This window comes from Hyaena hyaena, unplaced genomic scaffold (assembly GCF_003009895.1).
Source record: "Hyaena hyaena isolate Hyena2069 unplaced genomic scaffold, ASM300989v1 scaffold_284, whole genome shotgun sequence".
NCBI classification, from domain to species: Eukaryota; Metazoa; Chordata; class Mammalia; order Carnivora; family Hyaenidae; genus Hyaena; species Hyaena hyaena.
The window spans coordinates 792191-819772 of NW_024080913.1; the positions used below are offsets into that span (position 1 = coordinate 792191).

Here is a 27582-nt window from a genome sequence, read left to right on the forward strand (position 1 = left end):
GTACTCCCATAAAAGGGGAAAGGGGAGGAAGCTTCCGGAGAGCTGAGCACGGCACTGGCGGCCGGTAGAGGTAGGGGCGGGGCTTGGGGGCTGGGCGGGGTCTTCCGGGGCTCGGGGGCGCGCGGTCGGTTACGTAACGGCAACCCGGGCGCTGGGGCTGGTGGGCTCGAGCCCTGCAGCTGTGCGGACGTGGGTCAGCTCATGGCCGCCTGGCTGCGTCCCAGGCTCCTGGTCGGCGAGCCCCTGCTGTTGCTTCTGTGGCGGAGGTTTTTTTTTTTTTTTTCTTCCCGGTACCAAAGTCTTACCCATTGAGTGACTCAGAGAGGAAAGGGGATGAAGAAGTTATGCCATGGCTGGGGAACGACAGCCTAGATAATACGGGTTCTTGGGGCTCCTGGGAGGCTCAGCGGGTTGAGCCGCGGACTTCTGCTCTCGTGGTGATCTCACAATTCGTGAGTTCGAGCCCGCATCGCCTGGCCGCTGTCAGCACAGAGCCCGTTTCAGATCCTCTGTCACCCTCTTTCTCTGCCCCTCCCCCACTCATGCTTGCTCGCTCTCTCAAAAATAACCACCCCTACCACTTAAGTATCTGGGCAAGCCCTAAAACCATGGAGATTTTACAACGTGTGGCAGAGAGGATGGAGAGAAATAACCTGTGGTGGTAATGAATAAGAAGTGATTTGTCTAAAAAACTAATGATCTTGTACAGCAGTAACTATCATGCCGAATGAAATATATGCTCTGTAAGAGGCAACTTCCTTTTGGAGTCAAGAGGTTGGAAAAATCACTGGGGGCTAGGAGAGCTAGATGACCTTATGGAAGAAGTAGCTTTTCTTGTGGGCTTTCTAGAATGCAATTTTACCAGATCGTCAAGAGGAGAGAGATTGAGGAAACAGTAAGTGCAAATTTTTTTATTCTTCAGAGGTTGAAAAAGGAAATGCATTGCAGGTTTCGCTTTACATTGGTGGCCAGGCAGCTCCAGTGGTCAGCATTCCTGTCACATTTCCTCAGTCCATTCACTCTCCTGTGGTCCAGGTCCACTACCGCACACCTCGCCCGTCTGTCCTTAAACTTCCAGTGTTCCCTCCTCCCTTCCTCATTCTCAGCCGTTTCACTTGTGCATTGAAAACATGGAAGCAATTAGAAGAGAAAAACTTCCATTTCTCCCCACCGAATTTACTAATTTACTCCTAGCCCCATTCTGTCTGCTTTTCCTGTGGTTAAAATGAATGAACCTTCCCTGCTCTCTCAGATCAGCCTCTTCACTTACGCGTTGGATCCCACTTTGCCTCAAGTACTCGCAGTCTATCCCTTGATATTCTTGCATCAGTTTCTCTCTGTCGAACCATTCATTCCTACCAACGTACCAACCTGATGTGCTCTCTCAGATCTTCAAAAAGCCTTCCCTAGAAACTCAATTCTTTGATGCTCTCCTTTATAGCAGGCATCTTCAACCTCCCTACCAACTTACTCTGTTGAGCCCATCCCAGTCGAGCCTTCATTTTCATCATTCCACTGGAACCATTCTCGTCATGAGTGACCTCCCCATGGTCAAATTCTAGAGGTCAATTTGTAGTTCTCATTTTACTTGACTTTTGCACAGTATTTTTTTTTTAATGTTTTTTATTTATTTCTAGGAGAGAGAGAGAGTGTGAGCAGGGGAGGGTCAGAGAGAGAGGGAGTCACAGACTGAAACAGGCTCCAGGCTCTGAGCTGGCAGTCAGCACAGAGCCCGACGCGGGGCTCGAACCCATGAACCGCGAGATCATGACCTAAGCGAAAGTCGGACGGACGCTTAACCGACTAAGCCACCCAGGCGCCCTAGACTTTTGCACAGTATTTGATGGGGTTGATCATTCCATTCTTGAAACGATGTCTCTCTTAGGGCATGCACTCTCTTGGTTTTCCTTCTTCACCCTGGCCACTGTTCAGTTTCATTCATCTCTTCACTGGCTTTCCACTTGATGCTACTGTGTTTCCCTTTGTAACCTTAGCCATGCCTAGACACTCCATTGTTGAATGGATGAATCTGAATGTTTACTAATATGGGGTCTATAAAGCCTAGAAAAGTGGGATGGGTGATATTATTGAGGGCTTTGAAAGTTGGCTGAAGAGCTTTGAACATATTTCTTCTAGGCAGTTGGGATCCGGTGCTCACTAGGGTACCATGATCAATGCTATAATTCAGGTTTAATATTCTAATTGTGGGTTTTAGAATGGATTGAGGGAGAAAGGATTGGAAGCAAATAAATCAGGAAGTACTACAGTATGATAGGAAAGAATTATAGGTGGACTGTGCTTTGGTGATAGTGGTAGAAATGGAAAGGATGACATGGAGAGACACTGTGGAGGCAGGTCTATAGTGCTTGATGACTAAGAGGATGACAGAACAGTGTGTGACATGCTCATGATGTAGGCATCTGTATTACACAAGATTAACAGGTAGACCACCTTCCAGACTCCTGTAGACTGCTCACTGATCTCAGCAGTAGGCAAGGAGGTCTGTGCAGTTTAGAGGCAAGGAGTCAGCGTGTCTCCAGGATATTTGGAAGGTCCTGTCCTCAGGGAATTTGAATTCACTCAGGACTTCTGATCCCTAGTATTGTTCAGAGTCAGAGTAACCTCTGGCTTTGTGTACACAAGAATGGTTCTTGTTGTTAGGGTAACTATTTTGGCCACAGCCCTGACCCTGAAATGAATAGCAATGTTGACATCGTGACTGTGCCAATATTTTTTTGTAGGCATGTATTAATTCCTTTGAAACTTCCCCAAACTGTGAGCACATTTCCTCTTCAAAATGTGCCTTTGTTTCAGAGAATTCATTTACATCATTTCTTTTAAAATAGAACAAGCCAGGTCTCCGTGCAGGAACTAAGATGTATCCTAATAGGCTTATTCTTGCAGTCTTTTGGGGCCTCAAACTGGGCATACTTAATATTTCATGTTGCCTTCCCCTGTCTGTAAAGAAAAAAATGCTCTAATCCTTATTGCTTCTCTTAATTACTCATCTCTCTTATTCCTCAGCCTGGTAAAGCATGTTTTTGGTTTTGTTTGGTTCTTGGGCCCTATATATAAACTTGAGTTTTGGAAGCCTCTCCACATAGAAATTTCCAGAATTACGGGAACACCCTGTTCCCTTCCACTAAGGTGAGGCTAATCTTTTGCCTTTAAGCTTTATGTTTTCTTTATACCGTACTCTTTTTTTTTTCCACATTTCAAACTTTTATTTACCTCAACAATGAAGAAATCAACAGAATGACAAAACTGTTTCCATGAAGATGACAAATTGAGATTTATATTATCAGGGAAAGAACTGCTGAAGAAGGATGCTCAGGTACAAAAGCAGTTAATGTCCCATCAGGCAATAAACTTTAACTTTGGGGTTATTTTCTTTAGTATACTAGAACAAAATCCCTGCACCTTCTTAGTTTTCTACACATTACCCTCTAAATTTGAAGTTGTAAAACTTTAGGGTGCTAATCAAACAAAATTACATTCCCCAAGATAATCTGGTGACCCAAAGGTGGATTTACTTGAAAATGCTCTAGCATTGGGGTACCTGAGAGGCTCAGTCTGTGAAGTGTCAGACTCTTGATTTCGGCTCAGGCCGTGTTCTCAGAGGCATGAGACTGAACCCCATGTCGGGCTCTGCACTGACAGCACACAGCCTGCTTGGGATTTTCTCTCCCTCTCTCTCTGCCCTTCTCTCACTCTCAGGTGTGTGCTCTCTCTCAAAATAAATAAACTTAAAAAAAAAAAAAAAAGAGGGGCACCTGACTGGCTCAGTCGGTTAAGCAGCCGGCTTTGGCTCAGGTCATGATCTCACAGTTGTCCGCTCGAGCCCTGCGGTGGGCTCTGTGCTGACAGCTCAGAGCCTGGAGCCTGCTTCAGATTCTGTGTCTCATTCTCTCTCTGATCCTCCCCTGCTCACGTGGTCTCTCTCCCTCTCTCAGAAATAAATAAAACATTAAACAAAATTTTAAAAAAAGTGCTCTAGCATGATATTAAAAGATCATGGCCTTGTATATTTATTTATTTATTTACTTAACTTTTTAATATTTTGTTTTGATGTTTATTTTTGAGAGAGAGAGACTGTGGGAGCAGGGGAGGGACAGAGAAGAGAGGGAGACACACAATCCTAAAGAGGCCTCAGGCTTTGAGCTGTCAGCACAGAGCCCGAATAGGGGCTCAGATCCACAAACGGTGAGATCATGACCTGAGCCAAAATTGGATGCTTAAACAACTGAGCCACCCAGGCGCCCCCTGGCCTTATTTATAAGGTGTGCATAATTTTTCCTAAACAATCCCCTCTGTAACCGTAATCTCTAATGGTTATTTATTTCTTTTAAGTTTATTTATTTTTGAGAGAGAGACAGCATGAGTGGGGGAGGGGCAAAGAGAGTGGTTAGAGAGAGAATCCTAAGCAGGTTCCACACTGTCAGCGCAGAGCCCCATGCAGGGCTCAAACTCACAACTGTGAGATCATGACCTGAGCTGAAACTAAGAGTCAGACATTTAACTGAGCTACTCAGGCACCACTCTAATGGCTATTCTTGATAACACACTAAAATGTTTATCTCCTGGGGCTTTTTTGTTTGAGAAAGAGAGAGAGAGAGAATGAGAAAGATAAGAGTAGGGGAGAGGGGCAGAAGGGGGGAGAGAAGAAATCTTAAGCAGGCTCCATGCTCATCATGGAGTCAGACACGGGGCTCCATCTTTCCACCCTGGGATCATGACCTGAGCCAAAATCAAGAGTCAGATGCTCAACGAACTGAACCACTCTTAAGCAGGCTCCATGCTCATCATGGAGTCAGACACGGGGCTCCATCTTTCCACCCTGGGATCATGACCTGAGCCAAAATCAAGAGTCAGATGCTCAACCAACTGAACCACTCAGGTGCCCTGGTCTCCTATTTTCTGTGTGTGTGTGTGTGTGTTTGTTTTTTAATGTTAATTTTTGAGAGAGAAAGAGACAGAGTGCAAGTGGGGGAGGGGCAGAGAGAGAGGGAGACACAGAATCCGAAGATTGCTCCAGGCTCTGGGCTGTCAACAAAGAGCCTGACACGGGGCTTGAACTCACAAACTGCAAAGTCATGACCTGCCTGATCTGGGTTTTTTTCGTTTGTTTGTTTTTTGTTTTTTGGTCAAAATCATCATTTGAACTTCTGGCTTAGTTGGCCATTCTCTCCACTTCTTACTGCATATCAGTACTTTTCCGCAACACGCCTCCAACACCACTGTTTTCCTCCCCTCCCATCACAGCACTGTAATTGTCATCTTTGCCTTCAGGATCATAATTTCAGGCCCTAGTCCCCACAGGTTAAAGTTGCCTATAACTGGGATTCACTAGGCTCTCAGAAGGTGTAACAGACATTGCTAGTTGCCTTTTCCAATATTCATTCTTCTTCCTCTCTTCCAGAGCTCAAAGTTGGCATGGTAGTTCCATTGTGATCAGGATTCCTATTTCTTCTGCCATGTTGTTCTGGTATCTTCATATGTACTCTTTTACTTGATGGTCCAAGATGGCTAGCTTCCGCCGTGTTATCTGCATTCTAACTGGCAGGAAGGAGAAAAGGGTGTCTAGCTTCCTTTAATGACACTTCCCGTAAGTCACATACCATTTTTGTCATTATCCTGTTAGCTAGAAATTAGTCACATGGTCTCTTACCTGCAAGGGAGGCTATGAAGTGTAGTCCTTGTTCTTTTTTTTTTTTTTTAATGTTTATTTATTTATTTTGGGAGAGAGAGAGGGAAGGGCAGAGGAAGCGGGAGAGAGAATCCCAAGCAGAATCCCACTGTCAGCCAGAGCCTGATGCGGGGCTTGATCTCACGAACCCTGAGCTTCATCAAGAGTCCGACGCCTAACCACCTGAGCCACCCACATGTCCCTGTAAGTCTCTGCTCTGAGTGTCTTGTGCTCAGCTAAAAATTGGGGAGATAAAGAGAGAAAGCAGATGCATGAGTGGGGGAGGGGCAGAGAGAGAGGGAGAGAAAAAAGCAGGCGCCAGGCTCTGAGCTGTCAGCAGAGCCCCACATGGGGCTCAGACTCATGGACTGTGAGATCATGACCCCAGCTGAAGTCAGAGCGGTTAAGCACCTGAGCCAGCCAGGCGCCCCGTGAACTCATTTTTGAAGGAAATTTAGGGAACTTTTGAGGTCTGGATTGAAGGTGCTTTCCTCCAGAGGATTTGTGTTTGTTTCTTTCAAGTGCCTGGGGATACTACCAACTTGTAAATTACTTCAAAATAGAATCTGAGCTTGGGGCGCATGGGTGGCTCAATGGGTTAAGCATGGGACCTAGGCGCAGGTCATGGTCTGGAGGCTGGTGAGTTGGTGAGCCAAGACTGAGATAAGGATGTTTCTCTGTGTCTCCCTTGCCGGGGTGGGTGTTTTCTGGTTTACCCTTTCACTGGCAGTGTAGTCAGGGGCATTCCAGCCAGCTGTGCTTTTGGCGCAAGCCCTAGGCTTCATCTGCTGTCTCCTGAGAAGCCATAAAGATGGAAGCTTCGTCACAGGGGGCTAGCAGATGTCTCTCAAACAGCCACCAACTGCAGCCTTATGTTTTTGGAATAATGCTTTTGCCTTTTATATCTGAGCTAGTGTTTTGAGGTGTTTTATCATGGAATAGTTGTCAGAGTACTGGGTCTGTTATGCTGCTAGAATGGAAGTCTGCTTCTCTGTTGAATGGTGGTGTCCCTACACCCTTCTCCCCTGCTACGTTGCAACAAGCCTAGTGTTCCCGCCCTATGTGAGAACAAGCCTAGGTCTGCATTGCCACTGCTGTTTTCTGGCACACAGAAGGTGATCAATACATATGGGGCACCCCAGTGGCACAGTCGGTTGAGTGTCTGACTTTTGATTTTGACTCAGGTCATGATCCCAGGGTTGTGGGATTGAGCTCCATGTCCAGCTCTGTGCTGTGCGTAGAGCCCACCTAAGATTCCTTCTCCTTCTGCCCCTCTCCCCTGCTCATGCTCCCTCTCGCCTAAACAAAACAAAACAAGTATTATTATTTTCTAAAAATTTTTTATGTTTATTTACTTTTAGAGAGAGAGAGAGAGCACACACGCGCGTGCACCCAGGGAAGGAGCAGGGAGACATAGAATCTGAAACAGGCTCCAGGCTTTGAGCTGTCAGCACAGAGCCCAATGTGGGGGCTGGAACCCACAAGTGTGAGATCATGACCCGAGCCAAAGTCAGATGCCCAACTGACTGAGCCACCCAGGCGCTCTGAGAAAAACAATTATTGACTGTATGAAGGTAGAAAGTTAGGAGTTCCCCAAAAGGCAAGAGAGGAAAAAAATTCAGGTAAGGACTGTAAATAGGCCATTGTACTTAGCAATTACATCATTTTGAGAATAGATTTTGTAAATTAATGAGGGCAAAAGCTGAATTTCACTGGGTTAAAGAATAAATAGTAGTTGAAAATTTAAAAATTTATTTATTATCTTTTATTTTTTCAAGTTTGTTTGTTTTGAGAGAGAGAATGAGCAGCAGAGGGGGAGAGAGAGAAGGAGAGAGAGAATCCCAAACAGGCTCTGCACCGTCAGCACAGAGCCCAATGCAGGGCTCAAACTCATGAACCATAAGATCATGACCCGAGCCAAAACCAAGAGTCGGATGCTCAGGGCACCTGGGTGGCTCAGTTAGTTGGTCAAGCATCAGACTTGGGTTCTCCTGACACAGAGCCTGCATTGGATCTGTCACCCTTTCTCTCTGCCCCTCCCCCCTCTCTGCTCCTCCCCTGCTGGTGCTCTCTCACTCCCTCTGTCTCTCAAAAAATAAATAAAAATAAATAAACATTAAAAAAAAGAGTCCTATGCTTAACCGACTAAGCCACCTAGGAACCCCTCAAAATTTTAGAGTGATGAGGAACCAAGAGGGGTTGGGCTTAAGAAAAAAGTAAGGTTTTTTTTTTTTTAAATGAGGGATTCAGGCACACCTGAGTGGCTCAGTCAGTTAGGTGTCTGACTTTGGCTCAGGTCATGATCTCACAGCTCCTGAGTTTGAGCCCCGCATCGGGCTGTGTGCTGACAGCTCGGAACCTGGAGCCTGCTTTGGATTCTGTCTCCCTCTCTCTCTGCTCCTCCCCTGCTTGCACATGCGCTCTCTCTCAGAAATAAATAAACATTAAAAACATTTAGGGGCGCCTGGGTGGCTCAGTCAGTGAAGCGTCCGACTTTGGCTCAGGTCATGATCTCACTGTTCATGGGTTCGAGCCCCGCGTCGGACTCTGTGCTGACAGCTCAGAGCCTGGAGCCTGTTTTGGATTCTGTGTCTCCCTCTCTCTCTGACCCTCCCCTGCTCACACTGTCTCTCTCTCTCTCTCAGAAATAAATAAAAACATTAAAAAACATTTAAATGAGGGATTCAAACATATTTGTAGGTGAGGGACAATGATCTTCTGTCATGAAAGAAATTGTAAAGAAGAGAGAAGGGACAATTGATAGGGCACCAGTATTCCAGAAGAGACAGGTAGGAGGGCAAAGTCAAAGCCTCTATAAGGGCATCTCTTCTTTATTTAACTAGGCAAGAAGATACAGATGCGGTAGCCATTCCTTTTAGGGTGGAACGCAAGGTGGTCTGAAAGAGGCAGAGGCTAGGACTACAGACCGGTGCCTGAGGAGAAGCGCTGTAGGAACTTCACAAGCAGTCTCTTCCCGCGCGGACTGCCAGGTTAGGCTGGAAATTACACATGGGTATCAGTTCTGACTCCCACGACTGCTCTTCCATAAAGCAGCAGTCAGTAGGGGCACCTGGGTGGCTCAGTCAGTTGAGCACTGGACTTCAGCTCAGGTCATGATCTCACGGGTTCATGGGTTCAGGCCCTGCGTCGGGCTCTGTGCTTGCAGCTCAGAGCCTGGAGCCTGTTTCAGATTCTGTGTCTCGATCTCTCTCTGCTCCTCTCCTGCTGATACTGTCTCACTCTGTCTCTCAAAAATAAATAAATGTAAAAAATTTTCTAAAAAAAGCAGCAGCCAGTAAGCAGAAGTAGAGAAAATACCTAAAACTCTTGGCACATCAGTAGGCAGTTGATAAATATTTCTTGAATAAACAAACATAAAGATTAGATTCATTAAAACTGGGGAGTGGTGAGGTACTTGGGACCAAAGAACAAAAGACAAAGGTAATTGCGGGTGTGGCAGAGGTGTGTTGAGTTAGATGGTTGTCCGTGGAACCTAAGGAGCACAGGAGGGACGCAAAGCCACAGGGGACAAAGCGAAGGGTCTGTGAGACCAGAGCTGGAGTTGGCCCAAACTTAACGATACAAAATTGAATAGTGAATGACACTTTTCTAAGTTTTTAGAAGATCCGTAGGTTCTGAAAGGGCAGAAGCAGATGCTTAGAGAAGCTGACCCAGATGACTGATGCCCAGGGAAGGGACAGTAAACTTGGTTTACAACTTGATTTCAAGTTCTCTCCTTTTGGCCTGGGACATGGAACTCAGACTTCTCTTCTGTGAAGTGTGACAACGGGGCCCGAAGCTGCAGGTCCATTAGAATGAGGTCCTCCTTGCTGTCGGGCGAAAAGGCAGTGCGAGCACTATCTAGAATCCCAGTCATAATCAATTACTAACAGAGGTCTGTAGTACATTCCACCAGGCACTGAGCTTCGAGCTGTCCTGTTCGACGTTTGTACAAATGGTTTAGTTAACAACATTGTTGACAGGTGCCTGGCCGGCTCAGTCGATAGTGCATCTGACTCTTGATCTTGGGGTTGTGAGTGTGAACCCCATGTTGGGTGTAGAGGTTACTTTAAAAATTAATTTAAAAAAAAGGAACATTGATGACAGGTGATCTCATGTTGGAGACAGAAAGAATATGGGAGGGACAATGAATATATTGTTGGGAGAGCAGAATCAGAATGCAAGGAGATCTTGTAGGCTAGACCAAATCTAACAAGATTTAGGGTTTTTATTTTTATTTTTTTCATTTTATATAGAGAAGGAGAGAACAGGGGAGAGGGGCAGAGGAGGAGAGAGAAAATCCCAAGCAGGCTCCACACTCAACAGGGCTTGATCCTACGACCCTGGGATCATGACCTGAGATGAAATCAGGAGGCAGATGCTCAACCTACTGAGCCACCCAGGTGCTCCACAAGACTTAGTTTAAATGGATTAAATGTAAAGTGTAGCACAAAGGGGGTGTGTGTGTGTGTGTGTGTGTGTGTGTGTACGTACATATGTACATTACGTAGGAGATATAGAATAATATGTTCTGAAAATTAGGAGACTGAACAGAAATACAGGCAAAGTAGGCAATTAAAATAGAGGACATGGGGCGCCTGGGTGGCTCAGTCGGTTAAGCATCTGACTTTAGCTCAGGTCATGATCTCATGGCTTGTGGGTTCGAGCCCTCCATAGGGTTCTCTGCTGTCAGTGGAGAGATCCCTTCAGACCCTCTGTCTCCCTCTCTCTCAAAAATAAATAAACATTAAAAGAGAGAGAGAGAGGACATAAGGGCACCCAGCTGGCTTAGTCGGTAGAACATACGACTCTTGGGGCGCCTGGGTGGCTTAGTCGGTTAAGCGTCCGACTTTCCCTTAGGTCATGATCTCGCGGTTCGTGGGTTCGAGCCCCAAGTCGGGCTCTGTGATGACTGACAGCTCAGAGCCTGGAGCCTGTTTCAGAGTCTGTGTCTCCCTCTCTCTCTGATCCTCCCCTGCTCACGCTGTCTCTCTCTCTCCTAGAAATAAATAAAAAACATTAAAAAAATTGAAAAAAAAAAAAAAGAACATACGACTCTGAAGCTTGGGGCTGTGAGTTCCAAGTCCCACAATGGATGTAGAGATTACTTAAAAGATTAAATCTTAAAAAAATAAAAGAGGCCATACAAAAGGCATATACATACACACATACACACTTATACCTATATATACATGTGTATATGTGTGTATATTATAGGAGATAACTCACTCATCTTTCTTATTGGCAAATTTTAAGGCTGCTAACACCAAGTGTTAGCAAAATATGGGTAAGTGGCCTAGTATTCTCATAAGTTTGGTGGGAGTATAGATCAGTTTAGGGCAATTTTTAAGTATATAATAAAATTTTAGAAGTATACATTCTGTGACCCAGCAATTGGATCTCTTAATATTCACCCCCCAAATACTCCTGTATAACATTAGTAGACATAAAGAATTTTTTAAAAAATTTTTAATATTTTATTTCTGAGAGGGGGGAGGGGGAGGGAGAGAGAGAGAGAGAGAGAGAGGGAGGGAGAGGGAGACAACTTGAGCAGGGGAGGGTCAGAGAAAGAGGGAGATACAGAATCTGAAGCAGGCTCCAGGGTCTGAGCTAGCCGTCAGCACAGAGCTCGACATGGGGCTCGAACCCATGAACTGTGAGATCCTGACATGAGCTGAAGTCGTCGGATGCTTAACTGACTGAGCCATCCAGGCACCCCAGACATAAAGAATTTTCCATGAAACATTGTAATAACAAAAAAATTGAAACAATTTGTGTATAGCAACAGAATGGTTAAAATGATACATCCATTCTATGTAGGATACTATAAAGCAGTTATAAAAAGGGAGATTGCTTTATATGTACTGATGTGAAAAGTTCTCTGAAATGTGTTGCAGTGAAAAAAGATTTAGAATTATACAAACCATTTGGTACAAGTTATGTGTTTGTTTTTGAAACTATGTATTTTGAGACAGAGCCCGTGTATGCAGGGGAGGAGCAGAGGTGCGCCGCCAGCACAGAGCTCGTCTTGGGGCTGGAACCCACAAACCGTGAAATCATGACCTGAAACCAAGACTCAGATCCTGAACTGACTGGGCCACCCAAGTGCCCCGGATACACTGATGTTATATTTTTATTTAAAAATTTTTTTTAAATGTTTTGTTTCTTTCTGAGAGAGAGAGAGAGAGAGAGAGAGAGAGAGAGAGAGAGAGAGAGACAGCTTGAGCAGGGGAGGGTCAGAGAGAGGGAGACACAGAATCTGAAACAGGCTCCAGGCTCTCAGCTGTCAGCACAGAGCCCAACGCAGGGCTCGAACCCACAAACCATGAGATCATGACCTGAGCCAAAGTTGGACGCTTAACCGACTGAGCCACCCAGGCGCCCCATACACTGATGTTTTAAAAATCCCTTACAACTACTTATTTCCACATGTAAATATATATCCCTGTAAATAAATAGGAAAAAGTCTGGAAGGATACATAACCAAAATCAAACAGAATGTATCTCTCAAAGCAAAGGACCAGGATTTGGGATAATGGTCAAAGAAAACTTGGGATTTGTCTATAGTTTGTTTGTTTATTTTAGTAATCTCTATACTCATCATGGGGCTTGAACTCACAACCCTGAGATCAAGAGTCACACACTCTTCTGACTGAGCCAGCCAGGCGCCCCTGTACATTTTTGTTTGCTTATTTTTGAAAGAGAGAGGCACAAGCAGGGGAGGGGCATAGCGAGAGGGGCACAGAGGATCTGAAGAGCTAGGCTCTGTGCTGACAACAGTGAGCTCCGCAAAAGCAGTGAGCCCGACGTGGGGCTCGAACTCATAAGACTGGGAGATCATGACCTGAGTCGAAGTTGGACGCTCAACTGACTGAGTCACCCAGGCGGCCCTTTAATTTTTTTTAATGAAGATTTTGATCCCTATTTACATGCTTTCTAAAGTAAATGAATTCATATGTTAACATTAAGTCCTAACAAATTAAAACAACCTTTCCCCACTCCACAATCACACCTGTAGGTTTTATTTAGTTTTAATGAGTCAATAGTGTGACAGGGTAGGCAGTGAAGAAAAATCTAAGGACACCGAAGGCTCTTACAGTCCAATGTCACAACCAAGCAAGTGACGGTTTAGTTCTCCTTGGCTCAGGCCACATCTGCACCAAAGTTAGACAGGCACATTGACACATTTGAGCTCTTCCAGAAAGCAGCCAGCGTCATGCCAGGAGTCCACATCAAATCCAGGAGAAATAATGAGCAAGGAAGGATGTTTAGACTAGTGAAGTGCAGTGTAGAGAGAAGTGGTCCTCAAATACGTGAATAGTTTTAATGAGGGTGAAGATGATAGTAAATTTCGAGACACTGGGAATTATTCAAGACAGACTGATCACTTGTCATGGATGCTGTTGAAGAGATTAATTCAAGAGGAATTAGTTGGAACTAGATGATATTCAAGGTTCCAACTAACTTTAAGATCTATTTTAGGGGCACCTGGGTGGGTCAGTTGAGTGTCTGACTTTAGCTCAGGTCATGATCTCGTGGTTGGTGGGCTCAGCCTGACTCAGATCTTCTGTCCCCCTCTTGCAAATAAACATTAAAAAAACCCCACAACACTCTACTTATTTATTTATGAGAGAAAGAGAGAGAATGAATATGAGGGGGGAGGAACAGAGAAAGAGGGAGAGAGAGAATCCCAAGCAGGCTCCACATTGTCAGTCCAGAGCCCATCGTGGGGCTCGATCTCATGAACCAGGAAATCATCACCTGAGCTGAAAACAAGAGTTGGATGCTCAACTGCCTGAGTCACCCAAGTGCCCCCAAAGAGTCTATTTTAAATTCCCTTGGTCTCAGCCAGATTTGCCAAACCTCAAATCCCTAATACTCCTTTCTTTCACGTTGTCTTGTCAAGGTGAGGATGTTAACTTTTCAAAGGTACTTTGGCACACTACAACCTGGAAAGTGTAGTCTCAATTCCATGAGTGCCAATTAAATGCCTCAAAGAATACAAAGATGATTATAACTGGAATCCTGAACAAGTACCAGCTGGATGGATGTAATAAAAATCAAAAATTAAATTTTGTCTCCCCCTACAAAATTTTAGTGGGAGAGCCTTTCCTCTGACATGGATGAAAATTCCATCATTCCCCTATCATTTCATCTCTTGCAATCACTTAAAGCAAAAGATATGCAATTCATATATATGTTAATGAACACACCTGTCTTCACCCTAGGGGAGAATATCTCCGCCCCCTGGCTGTGGGTCAGCGCGGCCTGACAGCCTGCCTCTGTGGATGAAGGGTGGTTGGCTTCTCTCCTTTTGCTATATGGCCTTCTTTGCTTCCTGGATGCGGAGCCTGACGCCTCCAGGCCGGAGCAGAGGCCATGCGTTCGAGGCCCGGCTGGTACTGAAGGCTGGTGGTCTCGTGGGCACTTATACGGATGCACCAGAGGCTTCCCAGGGGGCCCTTTCCAATAGCAACGTCAGCCGCCCTGGCGCTGAAAGGACATCCAGATGACGCACTGTGTGTCTGTGGCCACCACTTCCCCTCTCCTCGTCCTGTTTTCCAGAGGCCCCTTCTATACAGAACGCTTTGTGCAGAATCCCACTGTGCTTCCACAGAGTTCTTTTTTTTTTTTTTTTAAAAGAAAGTCTAAGCTTTTAATTTTTTAGTATTTATTTGAGAGAGAACACGAGTGGGGATGGGGCAGAGGGAGAGCGTTCCAAGCAGGCTCCATACTGTCCCACTGAGCCTCACGTGGGGCTCAATCTTATGACCCTGGGGCAATGACCTGAGCTGAAATTAAGAGTTGGATGTTCAACTGACTGAGCCAGCCAGGCACCCCCACAAATTTTCTTGAGTAGGATTTAAACCAGCTCTGTATGTGGTCCATGTGATTAATGTATATTTGACCTTTTGTCAGAAGACAGTGCAGTTAATTCCGAAATGTAGCTGTTTCCTTGGTTACCTCAGGCTTTGTTATTAGCTAACCTTTGCCTTGAATTTCCTGTGAGTCATACAGTCCAATGACCAGCCTCTACCCAGAGACTGATATCAAATGCTTCAGTGGGCCCTTGAGGCCTGTCTTTCTGGGCCTGAGGAGGAGAGAGAAGTGTCCCCCACTGCTTCTCCTCAGGATCTGGTATGGCTCACAGCACAGCAGTAGTTGTCTCCAAAGAAATTTCCTTGTATCCACTTTTTTAATGTTTATTTTTGAGAGAGAGAGGCAGAGCATGGTTGGGGGAGGGGGAGAGAGGGAAGGAGATACAGAATCCAAAGCAGGCTCCAGGCTCTGAGCGGTCAGCAGAGAGCCTGACGTGGGGCTCGAACTTGTGAACTGTGAGATCCTGACCTGAGCTGAAGTTGGCTGTTTAACTGACTGAGCCACCCAGGTGTCCCCATTAATCCTGCTTTATAACCTTCCCTGTTTCCTACCTGAGGATTTGTGATTCAGTCATACTTCACAGGCCAACTCATAGGGTAGTCAGCAAAGTTGTTCTGACATAGTCATGGTCTGGGCATGATCCACTTTAGTAATTGAGAAGAAGAAAAAAAAAAAAAGCCAAGCTAAGGCTACACAATGATTCCACCTTCCTGTGAGCAAAGGCACGACTCCCTCCTGGCTCGAAACCTAGTTCTCCAGGAGGAGGAATGTAGAGCACTGTAGTACAGTGGAGCTTCCATGGATTTTAGAGTCTGTCAATTACCAAGTGGCCTTATATAAATTACCCTTTTTTAAAAATGTTTTATTTCTGAGAGAGAGAGACAGCCTGAGCAGGGGAGGGTCAGAGAGAGAGGGAGATACAGAATCCTAAGCAGGCTCCAAGCTCTGAGCTAGCTGTCAGCACAGAGCCCAACGCGGGGCTTGAACCCACGAACTGTGAGATCATGACCTGAGCCGAAATCAGACGCTTAACCGACTGAGCCCCCCAGGCGCCCCATAAATTACCCTTTCTGAGCTTCATTAAAGGTTTGTAAAATATAATCTTTTAATTCAAAACTTAATTTTTTAAAAAGTTTATTTATTTTGAGAGAGAGAGTGCACAGGCGGAAGAGGGACAGATAGAGAGAGAGAACCCCAGGCAGGCTCTGCCCTGTAATCTTGGAGCCAGATGCAGGGCTTGAACTCACAAACAGTGAGATCATGACCTGAGCTGAAATCAAGAGTTGATACTTAACCAACTGAGCCACCCAGGCGCCCCTAAAATTTAATTTTGAATTACACAATATATAAATATTCTTCTTGGAAAAAACAAAACATGACAGATGAGACTAAATTTCCCTGATCACCACCTTCAAGCCCACTCCCCTTATCCCTTCCCTAACCACCTCCCCAAAGTGACTATAATTCGGTTTAGTATTTATCTCTCCAGGCCTTTTTCAATCGAAACAGGACAGTAATATGTATCCTCTGAGGCAAAACAGAGGTGAATATACGAGGGCATAATGTTTTCTTCTGTTTCCTCAGTGGGTTGGGAGGAGCTGAGAACTCTTGCTGGAACACAGCTCTGCACTAAATTCAAGCTGAAGACGAGCAATCTTGCCCATTTCCTGGGAGGGGAGTGGGGGACTACTTGCCTTCTGTCTCAGAAAATACCAATTTTTTGTCTGTCCCCCACCGCCCCCAAATGTCAGCAGACATCATGCATAGAGTCTACAGCAGGGACAGACCTCAGCCTGCCACAGACACAGCCAGCCTCCTCCTGGATGGGGGTCTGTGGGAGGGGAGCAGCCTGAGCCAAAGACCCAGAGAGCATTCTGCCTCCTTTCTCTTCCATCTCAGCCAGGCAAGAGTGAGTCTGTGTCTTGTGTCTTCTCTTCCCTGTGTCCTTCATTTCAGATTGCAGAAAGGAACAGATCATATGCCCAGATATCTGCCTCCTCCCCCCAAACAGCTTTCCGGCTGAACACAACAAACACAAGAAACCAAAGCAACCCTCCTCCCTCCCACAGTTCTGCCCTCCCATCGCCGCACAGGATGAGGGGCACTCCCACGGTCGTTTTTACCTACCGTCAGAGGAAGCACAGGCCAAGATTTCCACAGGCATCAGTGGCGGCCTCCCAGGTGTCCCAGAGTGGGATTTTATTTTGGCAGAACAAATTCTGTTTATTGAGCATCTACTTTGCCAGCCCTGATCCACATTTCTTCACATATACCTAATTAATTGTAACAAAAGCCATACAAGGCTTGTATGATAATTATCTTCATATTACAGGCGAAGGGACAGATGCTCAGAAAGGTTAAGTACTTCTGTTCTTAAACTGTGACTTCCTGAGGCAAAGGAGACACTGAAGAGCAGTACCTGTCAGTGGGAAGTGGTATCTAAAAGCAGGAACGAGCAGCATGGAAAGGTGTGGAGAGGGCGCCTGGCTGGCTCAGGCGGAAGAGCATGCAGGTCTTAATCTTGGGGTTGTGAGCTCAAGATCCACGTTGGGCATAGAGATTAAATAAATAAAGCTTAAAAAAAAACGTGTGGAGAATAGAAGAGGCAGGGTAAGAGCAAATGACCAAAAAATGCATGTCCCAGCAAGACCTGCCATTCGTCCATACCGCTTGGACTCAGGCTGGGCCCTGGCCTAGGGTGCGTGTAAACACATCTCTATAGCAACCATGTGCCTTCCGTCTGCCTGTGACAATGCAGGCTCACAAGTGTCTAAATATGCACACTGGTGAGGATAAGTGTGGCTGGGTGAGGGGCGGGGCGGGAGGAGACAGGCTGCTGAGTCAAAGGAAAATTGTGCACAAAAGGCAGATTCCTTTGGTGTGCCCTGGTCTACCCCTCCCAGCCCACCCCTGAGATAGCAAAGGGGCTTGAGGCCCCGGTCCCTCTTTGGTTCACAGCGGTCACAGTTAAGAGCTAAGCCCCGCATAAATTTTGTCTTATTTTAACCAAGTATGTAAATTCCTGTGCAGTCAGGGGGGATCCCCTTGGTTCAGAAGGGGGAGGGTAGAAACTTTTGCTTCCTATTTCACCCCAGGTGCCACTTTCGGGGCCACGGAGGTAGAGGTTGGAGGATCCCATGCCCAAGGCATGGCAGCCCCAGAGGGAAACGGGGAGAGGAGCCAGGCGCAGGGTACAGGAGTTAGTCATGGCTGAGAGGGTTACATGCAGCCGGGACCGAGTTCCAGGAGCCCCTGCTTAAGTCAGCACAGTGGTTCTCAACCAGGGGAACCCCGACAGCATCTGGCAATGTCTCGGGACTTTGGGGAGAGGCTGCCGCTCACATCTGTAAAGTCCGCAGGACAACGTGGCTGGTCCCATGTTAGTCTTCTCCTTGACCCGCGGCAGGGCGCCATCACACGTCACCTGGAGGGGACCCCGGGGACACCGGCTTGTGCACCTGGGCCCTGAGCTCCTCTCGAGCTTCCCACCCAAGCATTTAGTTTGTTTATTTTTTCTTTATGTTTACTTATTTTGAGAGAGCGTGCACACACACGTGCACGAGCGGGGGAGGGGCAGAGAGAGAGAGAGAGAGACACCATCCCCAGCAGGCTCTGCGGTGTCAACACACAGCCCGATGTAGGGCTTGATCCCATGAACCATGAGCTCATGACCTGAACTGCAATCAAGAACAGGACGCTAAACTGAGCCTCCCAGGCACACCTCGTTTGTTTCCTTTTAATAAAAATAAACACAAGCCAGAGCCCCACATTTGCTGTGAACCCGGCTTCTGTAGATGGTGGCCTTGGGTGCCGGCAAAGCTGCCTTTTTTTTTTTTTTTTAAAATGTTTGTTTATTTCTAGGAGACAGAGAGAGAGACAGCGTGAGAAGGGGAGGGTCAGAGAGAGAGGGAGTCACAGACTGAAACAGGCTCCAGGCTCTGAGCTGGCAGTCAGCACAGAGCCCGACGCGGGGCTTGAACCCACGAACCGTGAGATCATGACCTAAGCGAAAGTCGGACGCTTAACCAACTAAGCCACCCAGGCACCCCCAAAGCTGCCTTTAAAGGCGGTGCAGGCAAAAGGCACAATCTCTTGGCCCCTGTTTTACCATCTGTGAAGTGAGTACACTGAATGCATGATCTCCAATATCCCTTTAGTTCAAAAACTGTGATTCCGAGTATTTTTCATATGCAGACCTAGTTTTGGTCACTGGACGAGAAAATGACTCAGAATTGCAAATAGGGAAATCTGAAGGAGACTCAGACGTTCCTAAGCATAAAAGGCGTCTCAGACACGGACCTTACTGGTGGGCCAGGACTCATGGTCACTGACTGATGCCAGGCCTTCTCTCTGTGCCTCTGACTGGGTAGTCTCCTCATGGGGTAATTTTAGCAACAGTAAGTTGCTTCTGCCACCCACTCACTCCTGCCCCCTGCCAACAGGTCTGCTAATACCTGAGATGTTTCTTTCTCGTTAAAATATAAATATTCTAGGGGCACCTGGGTGGTTCAGGAGGTTCAGCATCTACTCTTGGTTTTGGCTCAGGTCATGATCTCACAGATTTGTGAGTTCGAGCGCCACATCTGACTCTGCACTGGCAGCACAGAGCCTGCTTGGGACTCTCTCTTTCTCCCTCTGCCCCTCCCCGACTCACGCTCTCACTCTCTCTCAAAAATAAACATTAAAAAAAAAAAAAAAAAAAAAAGAATGCTTGTTCATGAGTTTGTAGTCCTAGAGGTTAATATGAATAATTTGAGAGAAGTTCATATACTGTATAAACTCTATTCAGTTTGAGCTTTTCAACTACATATTTTAGTTATAAATTCATATTATGTTTTAATCTCTAGTATCTACCTATGATAAGTGTGTCAAAACAAGGTTCAAAAAACTCCATCTAAATACACTAAGTGCCTCTGCCACCAAAGCTCCATTTATATCAAAACTTTTCTTTGAACTGAAGGGGCCATTTCACCACAGTGTGGTTATCAGCGTTGAGTGTTCTTCCTGTTATAAGACATTTTAATGTCTCACAGAAAAGCTATCCTTCATTGACAGAGTATTTGGCTCTTTCTTGTCCTTAGTCATGTGGCTTATCTCGAATTTTTCCCAGAGAGACGTCCAGCTTTGTCTGGGGAGTAGCCTTCCAAAGCTGTTCTCTCACCAGAGGGGTCAGCTTTCTGCTTACTGCTGTGGCTGCTGTGCAGCGTCATGCAGGAGGTCAAACTCTTTAATTTTTTCTGAATGTGTATAGAGTAACAATGAACAATTCTCCAACAAGTATTTATTGAACACCTGTTATGTACCATTCTTTCAAAAAAATTTTTTTTAAATGTTTATTCATTTTTGAGAGATGGAGAGGGACACCGTGAGTAGGGGAGGGGCAGAGAGACAGGGAGACACAGAATCCAAAGCAGGCTCCAGGCTCTGAGCTGTCAGCACAGAGCCTGACACGGGGCTCGAACTCATGAATTGTGAGTTCATGACTTGAGCCAAAGTCGACACTTAACCAACTGAGCCACCCCCCACCCCCAGGACCCCTGGTATGTACCACTGTTGATGGTGAGGATATAGCAATAAATAAGACAAAGCCCTCGGGGTTCACTAAATACTTGTGAAAGAAGTGAATGAAGGCCCCTCTTCCGGTTGTTTGCTTTCGTCTAGCCTACTTATTCCTTTTTGTAACCCGGTTCAAACTACTGCTCCAATCTCTTTTCTCCTAGGATGCCTTGTGGGAGGGGGAATGCTTACCCAACCACCGGGGACCCTGAGAGGCAGGCCTGAGGAGACTGTGCTCCACTACCCTCTGGGGACTTCAGTCAAGATTGATACCAAACGACTTTTAAACCAAAGTTGAGAACCTCAAGGCGAATTCATTGCACAGGCTCTATAACCTTTGGCTTCTGCCCCAAATGCAGAACTCCCCCCTCTCTCTTATCCCTTCATCTCCGCTCCCTCACTTCTCTCACATCTCACGCAGAAACTCTGAAGAGGAATTTCCCTCAACTCACTCATTCAAATTACACCTACGTTTCCCCTCAGACTCCACTTTGTTTGCAGCCCTGGAGGGTTTCCCCCACCTCCGATATCGGAAAGTGGGGAAACTGAGATACTCGTAGCTCCTTAATGTCATTTTCAGGCCACTGTTCTTCCAGGACACTGACGTGCCATTCCTCCTGCTTTGGAGTTCACGCCATCAGGCGAAACTCTCCTTCATGTTCTTTGCTAGTCCTGGTCACTTCTAGGCTTCATCTCCTCCCCAGTCCTGCAGAACTCTGGGTTGATTCCTACACCTTGATTTACTGACCCAACATGCCAAGCCCATAGTTCTCTGTTGTTGTTGTTGTTTTCTAAGCTAACTGCTTTAATCTTCCTTTTATAAGACAGTTGGGTTTAACAAGAGATAACAACAAAACCACAAATACACAAGCTACCTACCTTTGCAGCTGATGTAGGAACTCCTCTGTTCTTTGACTCTAATGACCTTCACTTTTACCCTACTTTGAACGCCCATTCCTACTACCCATTTCATTACATGGAAGAGTTCCAACTCTAAAATCTTAACTCTAACATCATTGTGACCACAGGTCCTGAGCTTCTAACCTGGTCACTTCTTTCACTTCTAAATCATCTGCTCTTTAATCTTATCAAGACCTCTCTCTTGACCAGAGTAGATCATACCTTCTTTGGCCTCGTTTTTCACCTCGTCTGAATCGGGTGGACATCTTGAACTGTCTCTCCCCAGCACCTTCCATCCCCTTATTCCCTTTTCAGTCCACTCCATGTGTCTATAGATCATGATCCAGGAGCTACACAATAATGCGTCTTCTCTGCTCTTGTACCCAGGCGGCTGGGCGCTGCTAGAGAAAGTAACAGAAATGTAGATTGGCACCATTCCAGTACATTACACACTCCAAGGGTTACGCATGCATGGTTTCCAATCTGTTAGGCCCTTGACACTTGTTCTTTGACTCTTTTACTTACTATCATTGTCAGTTCTCTTCCATTCCTCTCCCTTTCAATCTCTCTTCCAAACTATAGCCACTCTTGTTAAGCCCCCCAACTCTCATCTCCCCCTCAACTAGCAACCTTACATATCCGCAAAGAACAACAAAGCCATCAGAGAAAGACTCCCATCAATCACCGACCCTCGGTCGCAAATAGCTCTGAGTTTACCCATCATTATATTTTCACCTTGAGCATCAGGCAGGATGCAGTACACATCTCCTGCTTGAGACCAATTTCCTACTTGGCTGGCTTCCCAACAGAGCCAGCCCCAGCACCTCACTTTGCATAGTGGCTGGCACATAAGTGCTTCATAGTACGTTGAAATGTTTAATTGACCATATCCATCTGAACTCATTTACATCCCCTCCTTTTTCTTCAGAACCCTTTTTAGTTATCATCATTCTCTACTGAGCTTTAACTCCTACTGGTTTCTTTCACTCAAGTCAATAAACGTGCCTAAACTGTTCCCATCCTGAAACAAAACCTTCCCATATCACTTGGTTATACAGGCAAGACCCTACCTCTACCAATCTGTTGATACTGGTGGCCCAAGAAGGTTACTAATTGCCAAATCAAATGGATTTGCAATCAACTGCCCTTTAGTCCATTTTTAAAAAAACACCTTGTGATTTTTATTATTGTTTTTAGAATTAAAATTGCCTCCAATTATCAAATATACACCATTTCCAAAATCTGGAAAAGTACAGAAAGCAGACATAACATATACACTGTACACTATAATCCTGACAAATAGTTACCCACTGTTGTGGTACATTTCTTTCTTGAAATTTTTGGGCACTTTTTTTAAGATCTTATTGTTAATCTCTACACCCAACATGGGGCTCGAACTCACAACTGCAAGATCAAGAGTTGCATGCTCCACTGACTGAGCCGGCCAGGGACCCCTTGGGGCACTTTTTTTTACTAAAAAAAAACTTTTTAAAAATACCTTTATTCATTTTTGAGAGACAGAGACAGAGTGCGAGCAGAGGAGGTACAGACAGAGAGACAAAGAATCCGAGGCAGGCTACAGGCTTTGAGCTGTGAGCACAGAGCCTAACGCGGGGCTCAAACCCATGAACCGTGAGAGCATGACCTAAGCCAAAGTCGGACACTTAACCAACTGAGCCACCCAGGTGCCCCAAGGGGTACTTTTTATTACATAGGTGAGATAGTCTAATTTCTTACTTCATCAACCTCCAACAACATTTTACATTATTGACTTGTTCTTCCATTAAACTCTGTCATTGGGGACCACATCTTCCTAATTCTATTTTGTTGGGCCCTTTTCTTTATTCCCTTCGCATGGTAGCTTTCATCAGGGTCAGCCCTCCAGTCATTCTGCTTTATATGCTTTGACTTCCATGGTTTTACTAAGTGTACCATGAAATCCACATAATTCTGGTTTCTTCTTTACCCTCTAGACTCATAAGTCCAGTAACTTACGGGTCATCTATTCTTGAATGTCCTACAAGCACCCCGTATCGTTCTTTCTGCACACAGAATGCCCGACCTTCCTTGTTAAACTTGCTCCTTCAGTGGTAGTTTCTCTCTAGGTTATGGCATCATCCTTTACCCAGTAAGTGAGGCCAGACACCTGGGGATCTTTTATTAGGATCCTGTCTCTTCCCAAGTCCCACACCCCGTATCAAGTTCTGTTGGTCGTGTTTCCTGTGTATCTCTTGAATTTGTCTACTCCTTCACCCCCAATGCCCTTGCGTTTGCTAGTTTCTAATCATATTTAGCCCAAGTACAGTAGCAACACAACGGGCTGTCTTATTCATAACTGGCCCACGGGAACAGTTTACTAAGCGGAGTGTACTACAGAATTCCCCACTCGCTCAATGTTTCATCGCTACTTCAAGTTCATGCCACATATCGAATCATCATCTTTTCTTTACAACTGCCACCATATCCCTTAAGCTTCCACCCTGTTGACAGCACCTCTAAATACATCAATTTTACCCTCTCCAACCTCTTGCCTACACTATAGTCAGAAAGACTATTCTAAAGAGCCAATCTGACTCCTGGCATTCTTTTGCTAAGTCTTTATAGACAGTGCTTCTCACTGCCTCCAGCATGAAGTCCAAAGGGCCCTCCATGCTTGGACTCCTGCTTCCCACCAGCTGTTTCTAGCCTCGCCTGCTGCATGGCATGCTACCACCACTCTCAATTATTTTAAGTTTCCAGAATGTAATGAATTACATCTGCATCTGGCCATGTGCTGTGCTTCCATTTGGGAGACCTCCCCCTTTCCCGACAGAACCCCTCACTGGACAGTCTTACTGTATCAGATTTCAGCTCACAAACTGCTTGCTGTGAAGGGATTTTTCTGTTCTTCTACCTCCACAAATTAGGTGGGTGCTTCCAGAACATTTTGTGCTTGTCCTTTCTTGTATTCTAATGGTCTTGTCTTCCCGTCTTTATTCTTTTTAGAAAAAAATTTTTTTAATGTTTTATTTATTTCTGAGAGAGAGACAGCATGAGCAGAGGAGGGTCAGAGAGAGAGGGAGACATAGAATCTGAAAACAGGCTCCAGGCTCTGAGCTAGTTGTCAGCACAGAGCCCGACACGTGGCTCGAACCCACGAACTGTGCGATCATGACCAGAGCCAAAGTCAGACGCTCGACCGACTGAGCCACCCAGGCGCCCCTCCGCATCTTTATTCTGTCCCTCTGTGGTCTGTAAGCTCCTTGAGGGCTCCTTACGTGCCGCTGGAATCCCTGAAGAAAGGGCTTACACACCTTACCTTGTGTAACCAGCACAGCCACCCTTTATGATAGGGGCCACATCATTCCCATTTTACACACAAGTAAACGAAAGCAAAGAGAGCTTAAGAAACTGGTCTGAGTTAGCAAAATATATCAAAACCAGACAGGGGGACGCTAGATGCAGTCCATCACTAAGTCCTTCACTCTCAAATTCCTTCTCCACACGATCTGGCAGGAACCTACCTAAAATACAGACTCCTCTTTGCTGTCTCCTCAGAGGCCCTGGGCGTGCCTGCCTGTCCCGTCCTGTCACGTGGCCCGTCGCCTTGTTGGCCTGGTACCAGCCACTCCCTGGGACTCGGTGCTGTAGTTGCGGAAGTACCGCCGACTCCACACGGTCTCCTCTTTCTCTAGGTGTTGGTGTGTCTACCAAAATGCCCCTTGTCACCCTACCTTTCTGGGGAAGTCCCGTTCCTCCTTCAGAACGTACTCACTCCGTGTGTGTCCCCGACCACCCCTTCCCCATCCCTTTGCAGAGCCGTTCGCAGGAGCCATGACTCGGGCAAGTTACTGCTTTAGTTCCCTCCCTTGGCCAAGGGCAGCAGGAAGACCTTTCCTCAGAGCGGCTGCTGAGGATGTGTTAAGTGCTCAGCATGGGGCTTGACACATGGTAAGATCTCACAACATTTAGCAACTATTATTTACTCATCCCCATTCCTCTATGTAGCTAGGCCTGTACTGCCCAGGTTTAAGGCCCTAGCAGGATTTCTTTGCGTGGAAAAAGCAAGCACCCACATATCACTTGTGTTAGCACAGCACCTGGCATACTCCTGGCTTTTATTAAGCAATCAGACTGGACAATTTCCATCTCCACCGCCAGTATTTACCGAAGGACTCCAGCCCTTTGGATGTTCCCTTCTGGGAATTCTCTCACCCAGTGAGCATATGCTGTCCTTGCATTATATGCGGAAGTGTTGTCTCAGCGAGGCTTCAAGTCCCCTCATGGCAACACCACCTCTGACGTTGTCTATCTGCCCAACAGCTAATGTTTCTAATTGCAAAGGGAGTATTCAGCAGTTACCTGGGAGAGGAAATATTCTTGCCCAAGCCCAGGAGGCCTCACCTTATCATTAGGAAGCCCCCCATCTTTAAGAAAATTTAGTGAACCCCTCTCCCAATTCTCCTTCCCTTAGAAGGAGGGAAGTTCTACCTAGAACTACACGAGCTTGCATTCACTTGTATGCTTCTGTCAAGTCCTCGTTCTCGTCTTTCCTTGTTAACACCCCCTCCAGGCCCAGTAGGGGGCACTGTACGCCCGAGGGTGGCCCGTGCGAGTACTGCTTGCTGACTGCAGACCCTCTCAATGGGGACGCTCCAAGTTACTTTTCTTCGGCCTGCGTGTTCCATGCCTGGGCCACATCGGCTCAAAATAAACACTGCTGGACGATAATAACGGTGACTTCACCCCTGCCACCCCGTAGATCGGCGAGCTGAGGGGCCGTCAGTACAGCCATCACTTGGCTGTGCCGGAGGGGTGCAAGAGCCCTCAGCGCCGCTCTGGAGAATGGGGTGTTTGCCGCCCTGCGGAGCCATCTGTCCTGGCTGCCTGGCCTGGGAGTAGGGGTGAGGATGGCGGGCTTTACCCTAAAACAGAGACAGCCCGGGTCCTTTCTCGGCCCCCCCTGGATTCCTCAAGGCTACAGCTTAGAACTAAGGACCAGGGAAGCCAGGGATAATGGAAAAGTCCTGTAAAAGCCTAGATACGATCTCAGTCTCTTCAGCAAACTAACTTTGCCACCTTCTAAACAACTTATTTCTACATTTCAGCTTCTTATCTGCATTAAAACACAACTGCGCCAAATGATCCCACATGCAGCCTCATGAGCTCACCCCCCAGCTGCGCACACCCGGCAGACATACGCTCAAAAAGAGGTCCTGGGATTGGATGAAGGGGGTATAAGCAGAAGACTAACCCCGGTAAACAGGGAACATCCTGGGTGTGCAGAGCTCCTAGCTTTGAGTTTCTAAGGCTGAAGCACGTGAATGCTTGCAGATGTTTTATTTCACGAAGACCATAAACCCCACAACGGGAGGGAATGTCTTTAATGCACCTCCACCAGCCGGCCACTCAGCATCTAGCACGCTGCTCAGAAAGCCTGCTGGCCAAGAGGCGCCATATCCCCCGGCTCAAGCAGAAGAGAGCAAGTAAGGAACATCCCGAGGAACTGAAAACGTACTTGGGAAACTTCTGATTAAGGAGAAAGAATGGGGGCGCCTGGGTGGCTCAGTTAGTTAAGGGTCCGACTTGGACTCAGGCCATGATCTCGCGGCTTGTGGGTTCGAGCCACGCGTTGGGCTCTGTGCTGATGCCAGCTCAGAGCCTGAAGTCTGTTTCAGAGCCTGTCTCCTTCTCTCACTGACCCTCCCCTCCTCATGCTGTCTCTCTCGCTCTCAGAAATAAATAAAACATAAAAAAAAAAATTTAGAGGAAGTCAGATGCTGAGAACATGCCTAGTCCAGTTTAAAATGCGCCTCGTGAAGATGGAGAGTTCCGTGAAGAATCTAGGTCTCCTGGACCTTGTTTATCTTATGCTCACTTGAGAAGCCAGTCACGTTCGAGAGAATATCACTGCAAACGCTCCCACTCAAAGTTGGGCAAAACGCGCATGCAGATCTAATCTACCACATGTGAATGTTGCCGTGTGTCGGGGAGAGGCAGGTGTGAGTTGGTTTCCCCTTTGACAATGTTTCTTTTCTATGTTATGTTCAGAAGCAGTTCTTAACTTCTGGCAGCGGCAGGATTCCAGTGATGCTTGTTGACAATGGTGAGGAAAGAAGTCACTCTGCCTCCTGCTGGCCACAAACAGAAAGGGTGCGATCCTTTGGCCCAGGACCAAAGGTCACATTTCTCCCTCACAGACATGACACCTTGTGAAGGAATGGAAGACTAAATAAAAGGGAAAAGGAAGAGGGGGCTTCCTTTTGAGCTCAGCCTATATAATAAGTGTTAGGTGTTAATAAACTACTTAGATCAAGGGGCGCCTGGGTGGCTTAGTTGGTTGAGCGTCCGACTTTCGCTTAGGTCATGATCTCGCGGTTCGTGGGTTCGGGCCCCACGTCGGGCTCTGTGCTGACTGCCAGCTCAGAGCCTGGAGCCTGTTTCAGAGTCTGTGACTCCCTCTCTCTCTGACCCTCCCCTGCTCATGTTGTCTCTCCTAGAAATAAAAACAAACAAACAAACAAAAAAACCCCAAAAAACTACTTAGATCAAATTCCTTATTTTTGAGCCCAAACCTGAGG

General features: G+C 46.4%; 1 long non-coding RNA gene across 7 annotated transcripts; it reads left to right on the forward strand.

The window, feature by feature from the left end:
* Positions 1 to 523: 523 nt before the first annotated feature.
* Positions 524 to 27351, forward strand: LOC120241270. 7 transcript variants are annotated; one of them, XR_005530856.1, is made up of 10 exons: positions 524 to 895; positions 1442 to 1564; positions 3245 to 3334; positions 8530 to 8676; positions 16321 to 16475; positions 24560 to 24702; positions 24819 to 24952; positions 25575 to 25905; positions 26110 to 26487; positions 27053 to 27351. It is a non-coding gene; the product is annotated as an uncharacterized LOC120241270 (long non-coding RNA). The 7 variants fall into 7 exon arrangements; XR_005530858.1 differs by having other exon boundaries at positions 24560 to 24698; XR_005530857.1 differs by having other exon boundaries at positions 16318 to 16475; positions 24560 to 24952.
* Positions 27352 to 27582: the final 231 nt, after the last annotated feature.